Raw genomic sequence first — 14400 nt, 5'->3', positions numbered from 1 at the left:
AAGGGTCCGGTGGCCCCTCATAAAAGAGGGAGTACTGTTAGGGATCTGCCAGGTACTTCATCTAGCTATACTCCTGGGATTAATCAATCCACACCTGAGGCCAGACCTGCTCGACTGACACCATCTCCCACCAACCAGGGTGGCAGGCTCAGGAGTGGGAGAGCCTATCGCGGCCTGGTCTGTCGGAGTTAGCTCCGCCCCCTGCCCTTTATTACCTGCCCTGTGCTCTCCCTCAGTGCTTGTAATTCTTTTGGATTCCTGGCCCCACTGCTGCTTGCTCCAGCCTGCTTCTGCCGTGCTTCTGCCTTGCTGCAGTTCTGCTTGACCTGCTTTGCTTGCCCCTGGCTTGCTTCTGTCTCCGTGCCCGCTCGGGTGTACTCACTTCGTCCTGGTCCTGACTGTTCGTTCGCCGCCCCGTTTCCTCGTGGCGTTCCGTGGCTACTGCCCCTTCCCTTGCGTGTTCCCTGTTTGTCTTCCTGTGCACTTAGCCAGCGTAGGGACCGCCGCCCAGTTGTACCTCATCGCCTAGGGCGGGTCGTTGCAAGTAGGCAGGGACAGGGCGGTGGGTAGATTAGGGCTCACTTTCCCTTCACCTCCTTCCTGCCATTACATGAGGTGAGGGGTACTACTAAAGCAGCGTCACCCTGATTGACCCTTTGGGCCAGGGCCTGGACCTGTAGGGAGAGGCCCTGCATCTGCTGGGCCAGGGTCTCAAGGGGGTCCATGATAGCGTCAGCGTAGGAGAAATGGTAGACTAGGTAAGGGCTTGTAATTATGTAATGGCCGGAAGGAGGTGAAGGGAAAGTGAGCCCTAATCTACCCACCGCCCTGTCCCTGCCTACTTGCAACGACTCGCCCTAGGCGACGAGGTACAACTGGGCGGCGGTCCCTACGCTGTCTAAGTGCACAGGAAAACAAACAGGGAACATGCAAGGGAAGGGGCAGTAGCCACGGAACGCCACGAGGAAATGGAGCGGCGAACGGACAGTCAGGACCAGGACGAAGTGAGTACACCCAAGCGGGCAAGGAGACAGAAGCAAGCCAGGGGCAAAGCAAAGCAGGTCAAGCAGAACTGCAGCAAGGCAGAAGCAGGCTGGAGCAAGCAGCAGTGGGGCCAGGAATCCAAAAGAATTACAAGCACTGAGGGAGAGAACAGGGCAGGTAATAAAGGACAGGGGGCGGAGCTAACTCCGACAGACCAGGCCGCGATAGGCTCTCCCACTCCTGAGCCTGCCACCCTGGTTGGTGGGAGATGGTGTCAGTCGAACAGGTCTGGCCTCAGGTGTGGATTGATTAATCCCAGGAGTATACCTAGATGAAGTACCTGGCAGATCCCTAACACTCCTTCTATGTGTTAAAGAACTTTCTGAACCCTTTGCTTCTAGGTCTAGCATGATTGCAGAAGCACTCTCCTGTTATTGACTGGACTGGAGGTCAAATCACCCACTGGAGTGACTTCTGTCACCAACATTGTCTACTATCTATTCGTCCACCTATGCCTCAGTCTACAGAATCTAACTCAGCAGGACTTCCTACTCCATACAAAAGTTTCTCGGATGTCTTCTGCAAACAACAAGCTGAATCACTGCATCCTCACAGGCCATATGACTGTGCCATAGACCTGGTCCCCAACGCCACGCCTCCCAGAGTCTATCCTGAGCTCCACTTACCCGGTCCGGACGCTCTGCTGGCCCTGGACGGCGTCAGGTGAGTGCATCCATTACCTCCTTCCGCGGTCGGCATCCTCGATGTGCGGCTGCAGTCACTAGAGGGCGCTAGTGCTAACTCGTCCTGCCTTAAAGGGCCAGCACGCACCTTAATTCCTAGAACTTCCGATTTAAAGTTCCTCCTCCCTTGCATCCCTGCTTGTTCAACCAAGTTCCCCGTGAGTTCCCTGTGCCCTAGTTCCATTTCCGTTCCTTCTGCCTTTTGTCTGGATTTCCTGTTACTGACCTCTGCTTGAACTTGACTATCCTTGTCTGCCACCTGCATTGACCTATTGCTGCCATACCCGTTACGACGTCTGCCGCCTGCCTTGACCTATTGCTGCCATACCCGTTACGACGTCTGCTGCCTGCCTTGACCTATTGCTGCCATACCCGTTACGACGTCTGCTGCCTGCCTTGACCTATTGCTGCCATACCCGTTACCACGTCTACTGCCTGTCCTGACGTCTGCTTATCCATCCGACCTCCTCTACCCGCTGTGCCAAGCGTTGCCTGGGTTCCAAGCACCATCTCCCAGACGACACCGAGGATCCACGAACAAACCGGTGAGAACCGTTATAGAAGGAAAGGAGCGCTATGTGTTCTTTGGAGTCCAGATTTTGCTGGATTGGTTTTCGGGTGCCATGTTGCATTTGTGGAATACCAGAGGTATCCAAGCAATGGAAGCCCCCAAGAAGCGACCCCATTTTAAAATCGACACTCCTTAAGGCATTCATCTAGAAGTGTAGTGAGCATTTTGATCACATTTTGATCACATTTTGATTGAAGTGAGATTTGCCATTTTCTATATGTGTATGCCATATATTGTGCCCAGCATGCGCTACCGGAGATAAACACCCCATAAACCGTAATGTGGGTTTTCTCGGGACACCGGCCTCCGAATAAAAGGAGCACATAGTGGATTTTGAGGCCTCCTTTTTATTAGGCACCATATCCGGTTTGAAGAGGTCTTGTGGTGCCAAAACAGTGGAAACCCCCCAAAAGTGACCCTATTTTGGAAACTAGACCCCTTGAGGAATTCATTGTCATTTTCATGGGGTGCATGCGACTGTTTGATCAGTTTTTATTCTATTTTTAAGTGGCGTGGTGACTAAAAAACAGCAATTCTACTATTGTTTTTTATTCTATTTTTTTTTACAGTGCTCACCATGCGCTATAAATGACAAATTCACTTTATTCTGCGAGGCAATACGATTACGGCAATACCAGATGTTTATAGTTTTCTTTATGTCTTATGGCATTTGCACAATAAAATACGTTTTGTAAAAAATAATTTTCTTTTTGTGTTGCCATATTTTAGGAGCCAGAACTTTTTTATTTTTCCATTAAGAAAGCTGTGCGAGGACTTGTTTTTTGCGTAACGAACTGTAGTTTCGATCAGAACCATTTTTAGGTACATGCAACTCTTTGATCTCTTTTTATTCCATTTTTTGGGAGGTGAAGTGACTAAACAATTGTGATTCTGATATGGTTTATTGTTATTTTCTTTTCTGGCGTTGACCGCGTGGGATACATAACGAAATAATTTTGTAGGTCAGGCCATTACGGACGCGGCGATACCAATTAAGTATGGTTTATTTGTTTATTTATTTTTATTAATAATAATGGACTGATTAGGGGAAAAGGGGGATTTTTACTTTTATTACTTTTAAAACTTTTATTTTCTTATTTTTACACAACTTTTTTTTTTACTTTATTACTTTGTCCTACTAGGGGATTTGAGGGCATGAGGCCCTGATCGCAATTCGAATACACTGCACTCCATGCGTAGTGCAGTGTATTAGAGCTGTCAGCGACTCACTGACAGCAAGCATAGTGGGTCCTGACTTTGTCAGGACCCACTAGGCTTCCGTAGATGGCATAGTCGGATACCATTATTAGGCGTCCGGTTGCCATAGCAACCACCGCTGCCTGCTATCATGTAGCGGGCCGTTGATGGTGGTTTAACCCCTAAAAGGCAGCTATTGCTATTGAACGCAGCTTTTAAGGGGTTAATCTGCGTGGACACAGCGATCGGTCCCTGCGATAGGAGCTGCAGCAACTGCTGTATGAGACAGCAACTGTCACAGCTCCTGCATGTGTGGGGAATGGCCGTTACTCCCATGACGTACTATTAGGTCACGGAGCGCGAACCATACCGTTACCATGACCTAATAGTACGTCCAGGAGCGGGAAGGGGTTAAGTCTCCAAGTTCAGGGGCTCTTAGTGAGGAAAGGAAGATGTAAGGTACAATACACAGGGGCATGGTCAGACCAAAGAGTACTGCCGATGGACGTAGAAGCGACCCAGGGAAGAGCATGATGCTGAAGGAGAATGTAATCCAAGCGACTGTAGGTGCCATGCGGATGGGAATAAAAACTATAATCCTTATCAGTGGGATGTTTAAGGCGCCAAGTATCACAAAGTTGAAGCCGTAAGAGAGCACGCCTCGCCCGCTTAATAGCACCATATGCAACACTAGAGCGACCAGTAGAGTTATCTACCGTCGGATCCAAAGTAAGGTTAAAGTCTCCGCACAACACCACTGGAAGGGCAGCATCTAGGAGTTTAAGAAGGAAAGGTACCTGAACCTGGTTAAGAGCATAAGCATTGATCACAGTGAACTCCCGCCCACCAATATTAAGTACTAAGATGATGTATCTAGCTTCGGAGTCTACAACAGAATTTACAACATGATGGGGGAGAGATTTGTGGAGAGCTGTGGCAACTCCACACGATCTGGAAAGGAGATTGTTATTGAAATGCCAATTAGTGTAAAATATATGCTTAATGGTAGGGGAATGTCCTTCCTTGAAGTGTGTTTCCTGGAAGCATGCAATGTGTACCTTACGCTTGTGAAGATAGTGTAGGATTTGCGCCCTCTTTTGAGGAGTGTTCAGCCACTTCGCATTGAAGGAGGCTATAGTAAGGTCAGACATGGAGGCAGACTAAACGGCTCGCTGAGGTCTTCCGGAAGAAACAATAAAGGCAGGAGTCCAGTATCACCATGAGGAGAAAAGGGGAAGGAGACAAGCTAGAATCAGAAAGCACATCATGAGAGAAAGACAAAAACAAAGACAAAAATGTAAACAAAAAAGGCAATAAGAAAAAAACTGCCGCGCAAGCTAAATGCAAAAATGCGGAGGACCAAAAGCTCGGTCCAGTACCTACAGGGGGAAGGTGACAGCTACGCATAAGAGCTATCCGCACTCCCCAGCTTACAATAGTAGAAATATGAACAGCTAACATTATATATGCACTGTAAATAAAAGAGGGAGGAAGGCAGTGTAACGCATTTGAAAACAATACTTAAAACAACAGGCAAGCTCGATATCAAACAGAAAATTACTAAAGGAGGAATTACAGGAGCTGATAGAGCAATTACAGCTTACAAAATAACATAAGACCCAGAGTATACATGACAGCGACAAGGCAACTCAGATCATCACGCCGAACGGGCAGTCTCCACAGGCGGAGTAGGGTCACGTTCTTGCCTGCGCCTAGACCATCTGCTGGGCCTACATGGAGGGCGACCCCAAGTGGTAGGCAAATACACGGAGAGCGGGCGTCCCGCCTGAGATCCTCCGCCTGCAGAGGATAACAGCGAGGGCCACTCCGGTAGTGAAACATGAGGAAGGTCTATGTCCCGCAAAAAAACAGGCAAGTCAGTCGGGGATCGTATAGTATAGGTGCAACCATCTTATCTGACCATCAGGGCAAAAGGGAAGCCCCATCTGTAGATGATGTCCCGGTTCCGGAGTACCTCCAGAAGGGGTTTGATAGCAGATCATTGCTCAAGGGTATGTCTAGACAGATCAAGCAAGATAGATATCTGCGTACCTTGATGAAGAATGATGGGTTGCTGTCAGATTTTTTGTAGAATAGAGTCCTTGATGGCGTAAAAGTGGATTTGGCAAATGACATTCCTTGGACGCTGATCATCAATACTCAGTGGACGGAGGGCTCTATGTGCCCGATCAATTTCTATATGAGTATTCGGCGGACGACCCAATAAGTTATTGAAGATGGTAGACAGAGTAGAGAACAGATCAGATGCAGGAATGGATTCGGGCAATCCCCGAATACGTAAGTTGTTCCTCCGGTTACGATTCTCAATATCATCGAGATGTTGCAAAATGAACAATTGAGCCGAGTGCTGTTGGATAGTAGATTGAATATTTGCAATAGTGGCAGTGTCAGCAACACGGTCCTGAGTAAGGGTGTCCACCCTCGTAGAAAGTGAGGAAAGTTCAGCACGGAACTTGGTAAACTCCAGCTTACATTCTTCCACAATCTGTTTGCCAAAGTAAGTCATATCAGCCCTAGTGGGCAACAATTGAGCAAGCTAACGGATATCTGAAAGAGTAGATGGTCTGTTTTCACAGACAGACACAGATGAGGAGTCTGAAAGACTTAATCCGAGAACAGCCGGAATATCATCCGGAGCATGAACATAATCCGGGTCAGGATGAGTAGAGGAATGGAACAGAGAACCCTGGCTATGGGTGTGCAATACAGGCAAAGTCCAGTGATGTGGGGGAGACCCCAGAGGTAGGGACGGTGTGATGTTCGGCTGCATATTAGGGAGGCTGCTCCATGAGGAGCCAGAGGACCAAGAGGGGGAAGCCCCCACAAGCGCAGGGCCTTGAGGAGGATTGAGGAGTTCTGGGGCCTCCAGCTCTGAACGCTCGACAGCAGACAAGGCGGCATGAGGCCTAGGACCTTGGTACGCACTGCACCTCCTGGATGGATCCTCCAGCTGTGCACCGGCAGATGAAGGAGAGTCCACTGTAACAGAGACCGCCGGCTCTGAATCTAGCAGCCCAGGCGTTCCCAGATTGGTCATGTGCAGCCAGCAGACAGGGGCTGGAGGAGGAGGGCCCGCAGGCCGTGGAGGCAGTGTTTGAAGGAGACAGAGTCCCGGCATCTGTGTCTCCGCCGGAGAGTGCCGGCGGCCATCTTGGTAAGCCATGTGCTCGGCAGCAAGGAGAGCAGCCGCCACAGAGGTATCACCAGAGGCCTCCAGGCCAGGCAGGGGATCTAGCACCACTGTAGCCAGAGCTCCCCTAACAGGGGAGGCTGTTTGGAGGGCCGTACTCGCCAGAGCAGGCCCGAGATACACATAAAAGTCCCGGCGGCCATCTTGGATGGTGGCAAGCGGTGTCGTCCAGACCTCAGCATCACTAACATCCCGAGGAGGAGACAGGGAGTCAGAGGCCTCCAGCAGCTGCACCAGGGAAGGTAAGGTGATGTGGTCTGGGGCCATCTCAGGGATCCCGGAGCACTGGGGCAGCGAAGATGGAGAGGTCGGGCGGCCATCTTGACCTCGGGCCTCAGCCCGGAGCGGAGTCCGCAACTGCATCTGGGTCTGTCGGCCAAAATCTGACCCAATGTCACTCTGGGGAGAGGAGATGAGGGATGGGTAGAGGCTGCAGCCTTGTTCTGTTAAGTAGCCTTTCCTATTGCAGGGAGTAGATGTCAGCCGATTTAACAAAAGCTGGTGGAGGAGCTAGAGAAAGCACATCCTCACTCTCCCATAGCTGGTCACGCCCCTCCCTCAAAAATGATTTTTAATACCGAAATGTTGGCCTACTGAAAAGTATGTGCAGTATATGCACTCACTACTTGGTTGGGGCTCCTTTTGTATAAATTACTGCATCAATTACATAGTTACATAGTTTGTACGGTTGAAAAAAGACACATGTCCATCAATGCGGCGTGGCATGGAGGCGATCAGCCTGTGGCACTGCTGCGGTGTAATGGAAGCCCAGGTTGCTTTGATAGCGGCCTTCAGCTCATCTTTATTGTTGGGTCTGGTGTCTCTCATCTTCCTCTTGACACTACCCTATAGATTCTCTATGGGGTTTAGGTCAGGCGAGTTTGCTGGCCCATCAAACACAGTGATACTGTGGTTATTAAACAAGGTATTGGTACTTTTGGCAGTGTGGGCAGGTGCCAAGTCCTGCTGCAAAATGAAATCAGCATCTCCATAAAGTTTGTCAGCAGAGGAAAGCATGAAGTGCTCTAAAATTTCCTGGTAGACGGCTGTCTTGACTCTGGACTTGATATAACACAGTGAGCTTTGCTCTGGTACTGTATATATGCACTGAGCTTGGGTCTGGTGCTGTATTTATATGCTGAGCTTGGTTCTGGTGCACTATATATGTACTGAGATTTGTTCTGGTACTGCATATATGTACTGAGCTTTGTCCTGGTACTGTATACATTTACTGGGCTTGGTTCTGGAGCTGTATATATGTATGAGCTTTGTTCTGGTGTTGTATATATGTACTGAGCTTGGTTCTGGTGAGTATATATATGTACTGAGCTTGGTTCTGGTGTTGTATATATGTACTGTGCTTGGTTCTGGTTGTAACGTCCAAAGCTGCGGACCATCGTTCTTACCTGCCCCCGAAGGCCGCAGCCATGGACAAGTGAGTGCCGGGCAGCATCTCCCTCCTGAGAGACGCCGGCACTCACTTCCGCATTGCTGCACTAGTTCCCACGGGGTGCTCGCGCCCGTGCTTAAAGGGCCAGTGCACACACATGAGGAAAATATGTAATTAGCCTATGATCACCCTGGACTATATAAAGGGCTCTTCCCTTTCATTCATTGCCTGAGCGTCGTTGTGTTTACCAATAGTCTTAGCAAATGGTCCCTTAGTTTTATCCTGTTCCAGTGCCCTGCTACCTATACCCTGTATCCCGTGCTATATCTGTTCCTGTGCCTTAACCTTTTGGAGTCGTGTTGTGCCACCGGTCACACCTGCTGATATACACGTCTGGTGTCTACAAGATCATCTGTGCCGAGCCTCCATTACTGTCTGAACTATTAAAGGTACTTTTGTACTAGGACTGTTGTTTTACCAGCTGCTACTCCGCTACGGCGGTGCGGCCTAGTGGGTCCACATACCTATGGATCGTGACACTAGTGTTGTATAGTTCTGAGCTTGGTTCTGGGGCTGTAAATATGTATTGAGCTTGGTTCTGGGGATGTATATGTGTACTGAGCTTGGTTCTGGTGCTGTATTTATGTGGGAAACGGAAGAGAAACAGTGATCCAGCGCCAAGTAATTTAAAAGGAAACAAGGTTCCAATTTTATTTCAAGACTTCTTCAAAAATTTCAACTGCAGGGGTGGTTAGCAATATTAGATTGTGCATACGCGTTTCGGACAGCGCTTATGTTCTTATTCATGGCTTATCATAGACAAAAAGATGCTGTTCTGAAGTTTATATCCGGTCGGTGCAGGTGGAATGCAGTGCAACACAGCAGGAATGTGCTGAGACACAAGTCAACTCTGTAGCACTCAACCAGTACCCGAAAGCCCAGGAGGGCGTGCATCACAATATCAGGTAAGTGGAATATAAAGGTGCTAAAATATAAGCAAGAATATGTGTTGCTATATCAAAACGACCACAACAAAGGAAGGAGGGACAATATCAACAGGCTAAAAATATATAAGTGAAAAAGAAAAATTACAATAAAATTAAAAACATTAAACAACTACCGGCCGGAACAGGCAGCTGTATACATTGTTGCTGTTATTGAAAAAGAGACGATGCCTTGTATCTAGTACCTGCATTATTTAACCACTAACAAAACATCACGAAGAGAACAATGATCAATGCTGGATGTAAAGGTACCATCAGTAATAAGAGGGCATTAATACCAACCATATGCAAAACTCAGACTCCTGTGTCATTGTCCCTCAAACATTCAAAGGAACCAATGGCACAGAGGTTCCTCCTAATTACAATCAATAGTGGAACATTAGTTTTTTCCTAAGATTGAGACCCTGTGGATACCTAGTTTTAAGGCCATAGATCAAAAAGGCCTCCCTTTCAAGTAGATGGTGTCTCAAATTGCCCCCTCAAACTGGACTGTTAACCCTTTCTATAGCAAAGGTCTTAAGTGTTTTAACTGACCTGTTGTGATATGTAATAAAGTGTCTGGCTACATTGGAGATATTGGTGATTGTGGGATTCCTCACATATCCGAGGTGTTCCAGGATCCTTGTTTTGCACTTTCTAATGGTACAGTCAACATACATCAAACTGCACTCAGTGCACTCAATGATATATATAACCGATTCACTGTTGCAGTTGATGTATGTTTTTATAGAAAAATTCTTTGTACCTTCAAAATCATGGAAGGTTTTTGTGGGCTGGACAAATGAGCATATCTTGCAAGGGTTCGAACCACATCTGTAGAAACCTCTGTGATGCAGCCATGTGGTCTTTGTCTCACAAGACGAAAACATAGAAGGGGAAAGTGAATTACCTAAGGTCAGCGCCCTACGCGACACTATGCGGCACCCATGTTTAAAAATATTTTCTAATTGATCGTCTTCCATCAAAATAGGGAAATATTTTAATGCAATATTCTTTATCTGGGTAAACGGTTTGCTGTATTGTAAGATTAATGTGGGTTTGTTTGAGCCGGAAACTGGTGGTGGTTTATCATCAAATAATAATTTGTAACGAGATTTTGATGATACTATGGAATTTGCTCTATTTAGAGTCCAATTAGCATAGCCTCTTTTTTGAAGCCTACGACAGATTTGTTGCTGTTCTACTCTAAAACAGTCATCGCTACTGCAGTTTCTCCTTGCCCTGTACATTTCACCTACTAGAATAAACGAGATTGTTTGCCTAGGATGGTTGCTCTTGGCATGAAGGATGGTATTTCCTGAGATGGACTTATGGAATGTTTTAGCGAAAACTAACTCACCCTCTCTGTCTATTAGTTCCAAATCCAGAAAGCAAATTGTATCCTTGTTAAAGATACATGTAAATCTAAGGTTGTATACATTTTCATTGAGATAGTTTCTAAATGCCGGTATGGCAGACACATCGCCCATATAAATAAGAGGTTGTCGATGTATCTGCCATACCAGTGAATGCTATCGCCAAAAGGATTGTCCAGCGAAAAAATGCTGTGCTCCTCCCACCATGCCATGACGATGTTTGCCAATGAGGGTGAAAACTTCGCCCCCATTGACACTCCACTGAGCTGCAGGAAAAATTGACCATTGAATTGGAAATAGTTATGTGTCATGAGAAACACAAGTACCTCCAAAATGTATGAATGCAGCTCCTAGCTATAAGTGCTGTATAGGGATAAATGATGGCCTAGAGCTCTGAGTGCCACAGCATGTGGGATACTCGTATAAAGTCATGTAACATCACAACTTAGCCAAGTTTATTTATTGGACCAAGTTTTATAAAAAAAAAATAGGCGTAAGACATCGCGTGCATCTCGTAGATGACCCGGAGTCCTAAGTAACAAGGGCTGCAGGAGGGAATCTAACCACTCAGATAGCCTCTCCATGAGAGACCCTATGCCGGACACTATAGGTCGCATCGGTGGGGGGTTGATACCTTTATGAGTTTTGGGAAGGGCATGGAGTGAAAGGAAATTCTACCAGAATATAATCTAACTGTTTTTTTTGTCAGTAGACCCCCTAGGAATCTTTCATTCAGTAAATTTCTGAGGCTAGAATGGAATTTTTTTGTCGGATTACAATCCAGACGTCTATAAGTATCCACATCTGACAATAATTCTAGGATCAGTGTTCTATACATGTCCTTATTCATTACCGTAATGCTCCCCCCTTGTCTGACATTTTAATTATTATCTCTTTATTATCACCCAAGGATTTTACTGCAGCATTGTGTTTAACAGAAATATTCCATTCTTTCTTATTCTGTCTAGAAATGTCAGATAATTGTTGCAAGTCTCTCTCAATGACAAATTGGAACCTGTCCATCGATTCAGTCCTTGATGTAATAGGGTAAAAACTAGGGTTCGATGTGGCAAAACATGTAGCTATGTTGGTAGTTTGGTGCAATTCTTCTCAACCCAAATTTTCCAGACACAATAAAGTCCTCTGTTTTTGGAAAAAAAATGATCGAAGATTATAGATAACCTCCCTAGGTTCCTCCTCATTGGTCTCCATCTGGATTACATCTGCAGTCTGCGGACTCAAAAAATGCCTTTTAACTGTGAGGTTACGAATGAATTTGTTAATGTCCAGTAGCGTGCCAAACGTATCAAAATTTTGGCTCGGTGCAAAATTCAAACCCAAAGACAACATTTGGACTTGACCTGGAGTAAGGCAAAAGGAAGAAAGGTTAATTACATCCATATTGGATGTTCGTTCCTGCGGTTCCGGAGGCGACGGCCTTGTTCTGGATCCGTTTGTTTTGTACTTCCTGTCGCCTCTCCTCCTCCGTTTTATGACACATTGCGATCGTTATCAGATTTCTGTCCTCGAGATTGACGCATCTTTGCGGTATTGCTGTCTGATCCATTATTGCCTCCATCCATTGAATCCGGATCAGTGGAGCTGAAGCTAACTCTATTAAGGCTGCTCTCTTGGCTTTCTCGGCTTTCTGCGGTTTTTGAGAATTGGTTTGACTCTATTGCGAACTCTATCCCTTTTATTCCAATGGTAGACCTCACTTTTGGCTTAATCGTGAAGGTCACGTTGGAATTTGCTTTTTTTGGTCTCAGCAATTGATTTTTCCAGTTGTTCCACATATTGGGATGTTCGTTGTTCAAGTGTAGCAAATTCTGGTGAGCTGGAGGAAGCATTAAGTTCTGCCTTCAGTTTGGTGATATCAGTCTGTAATTCAGACAGTTTAATCTAACATGTCTGGTTAGGAGCCCCATCATTTTTAGTGAACACTCTGCTAGGATTGCATTCTAATCTCATTAAACTCTTCAGAGTAATTAAACGTAGTGATTTTCCTAATTCGTAGACCTCTAGGGATCATTTGTTTAGAAATATAGTTGCGGAGAGTTGTTAAGTCCCACCAAACCCTTGTTTCATGGGCTGATCATTCTTCCAATTCCCGAAACTGGTCTTGAAGTACAAAATTGCTCACACCTGTATCATCAGTGTTACCAAACACTATTGCAGCCATTTCCAATCTGGAGCGTTGCGCCTCCTGAGACATGATGCAAACCACAGAAAGAGGGAGATAGATTCCAGGCCAATAAGAAAATAGCCAAAATTGTGTATATATAAAAATCAATTAAATTAATAGCAAGCAAAACAACCCTGGTTATATTATTTCATGAGGAAAAAACTTCATATATAGTTAGCCCTATATATCGGGCAGACGGTGTGCACGTATGAATATAGCTGTTTAAACAGAAAAAACAACAGCAGGTCTTCAGTGCGGACTGCACCCGGATCCCCGTGATGGCACATGGTAGAATCATCCTCCCCCGTTTTTTGACACATTGCAACACATTGCTGTACCATTAGAAAGTCTAAAACAAGGATCCTGGAAAACCTCGGTTATGTGTGGAATCCCAAAATCACCAATATCTCCAATGCAGCCAGACACTTTATTACATATCACAACAGGTCAGTTAAAACACTTAAAGAGGCTCTGTCACCAGATTTTGCAACCCCTATCTGCTATTGCAGCAGATAGGCGCTGCAATATAGATTACAGTAACGTTTTTATTTTTAAAAAACAAGCATTTTTGGCCAAGTTATGACCATTTTTGTAGTTATGCAAATGAGGCTTGCAAAAGTCCAAGTGGGTGTGTTTAAAAGTAAAAGTCCAAGTGGGCGTGTATTATGTGCGTACATCGGGGCGTTTTTAATACTTTCACTAGCTGGGCGCTCTGATGAGAAGTAACATCCTCTTCTCTTCAGAACGCCCAGCTTGTGACAGTGCAGATCTGTGACGTCACTCACAGGTCCTGCATCGTGATGGCCACATCGGCACCAGAGGCTACAGTTGATTCTGCAGCAGCATCAGCGTTTGCAGGTAAGTCGATCTTACCTGCAAACGCTGATGCTGCTGCAGAATCAACTGTAGCCTCTGGTGCCGATGTGGCCGTCACGATGCAGGACCTGTGAGTGACGTCACAGATCTGCACTGTCAGAAGCTGGGCGTTCTGAAGAGAAGAGGATGTTACTTCTCTTCAGAGCGCCCAGCTAGTAAAAGTATTAAAAACGCCCCGATGTACGCACATAATACACGCCCACTTGGACTTTTACTTTTAAACACACCCACTTGGACTTTTGCAAGCCTCATTTGCATAACTACAAAAATGGTCATAACTTGGCCAAAAATGCTCGTTTTTTAAAAATAAAAACGTTACTGTAATCTACATTGCAGCGCCTATCTGCTGCAATAGCAGATAGGGGTTGCAAAATCTGGTGACAGAGCCTCTTTAAGACCTTTGCTATAGAAAGGGTTAACAGTCCAGTTCAAGGGGGTAATTTGAGACACCATTTTCTTGACAGGGAGGCCTTTTGTATTCACATTGACATTACACCTTCAAATGTTGTGGTCGTTTCGATATAGCAACACATATTCTTGCTTATATTCTAGTACCTTTCTATTCCACTTGCCTGATATTGTGATGCACGCCCTCCTGGGCTTTCGGATACTGGTTGAGTGCTACAGAGTTGATTTGCGTCTCAGCACATTCCTGCTGTGTTGCACTGCGTTCCACCTGCAACGACCGGATACAAACTTCAGAACATCATCATTTTTGTCTATTATAAGCCATGAATAAGGACACAATGAGCTGTCCGAAACGCATAGGCACAATCTAATATTGCTAACCACCCTTGCATTTGACATTTTTTAAGAAGTCTTGAAATAAAATTGGAACCTTGATTCCTTTTAAATTTCTTGACGCTGGATCACTGTTTCTCTTC

Source organism: Rhinoderma darwinii, chromosome 9 (assembly GCF_050947455.1).
Source record: "Rhinoderma darwinii isolate aRhiDar2 chromosome 9, aRhiDar2.hap1, whole genome shotgun sequence".
In the NCBI taxonomy this organism is placed as follows: domain Eukaryota; kingdom Metazoa; phylum Chordata; class Amphibia; order Anura; family Rhinodermatidae; genus Rhinoderma; species Rhinoderma darwinii.
Note: the sequence above shows the minus strand (reverse complement) of the source record.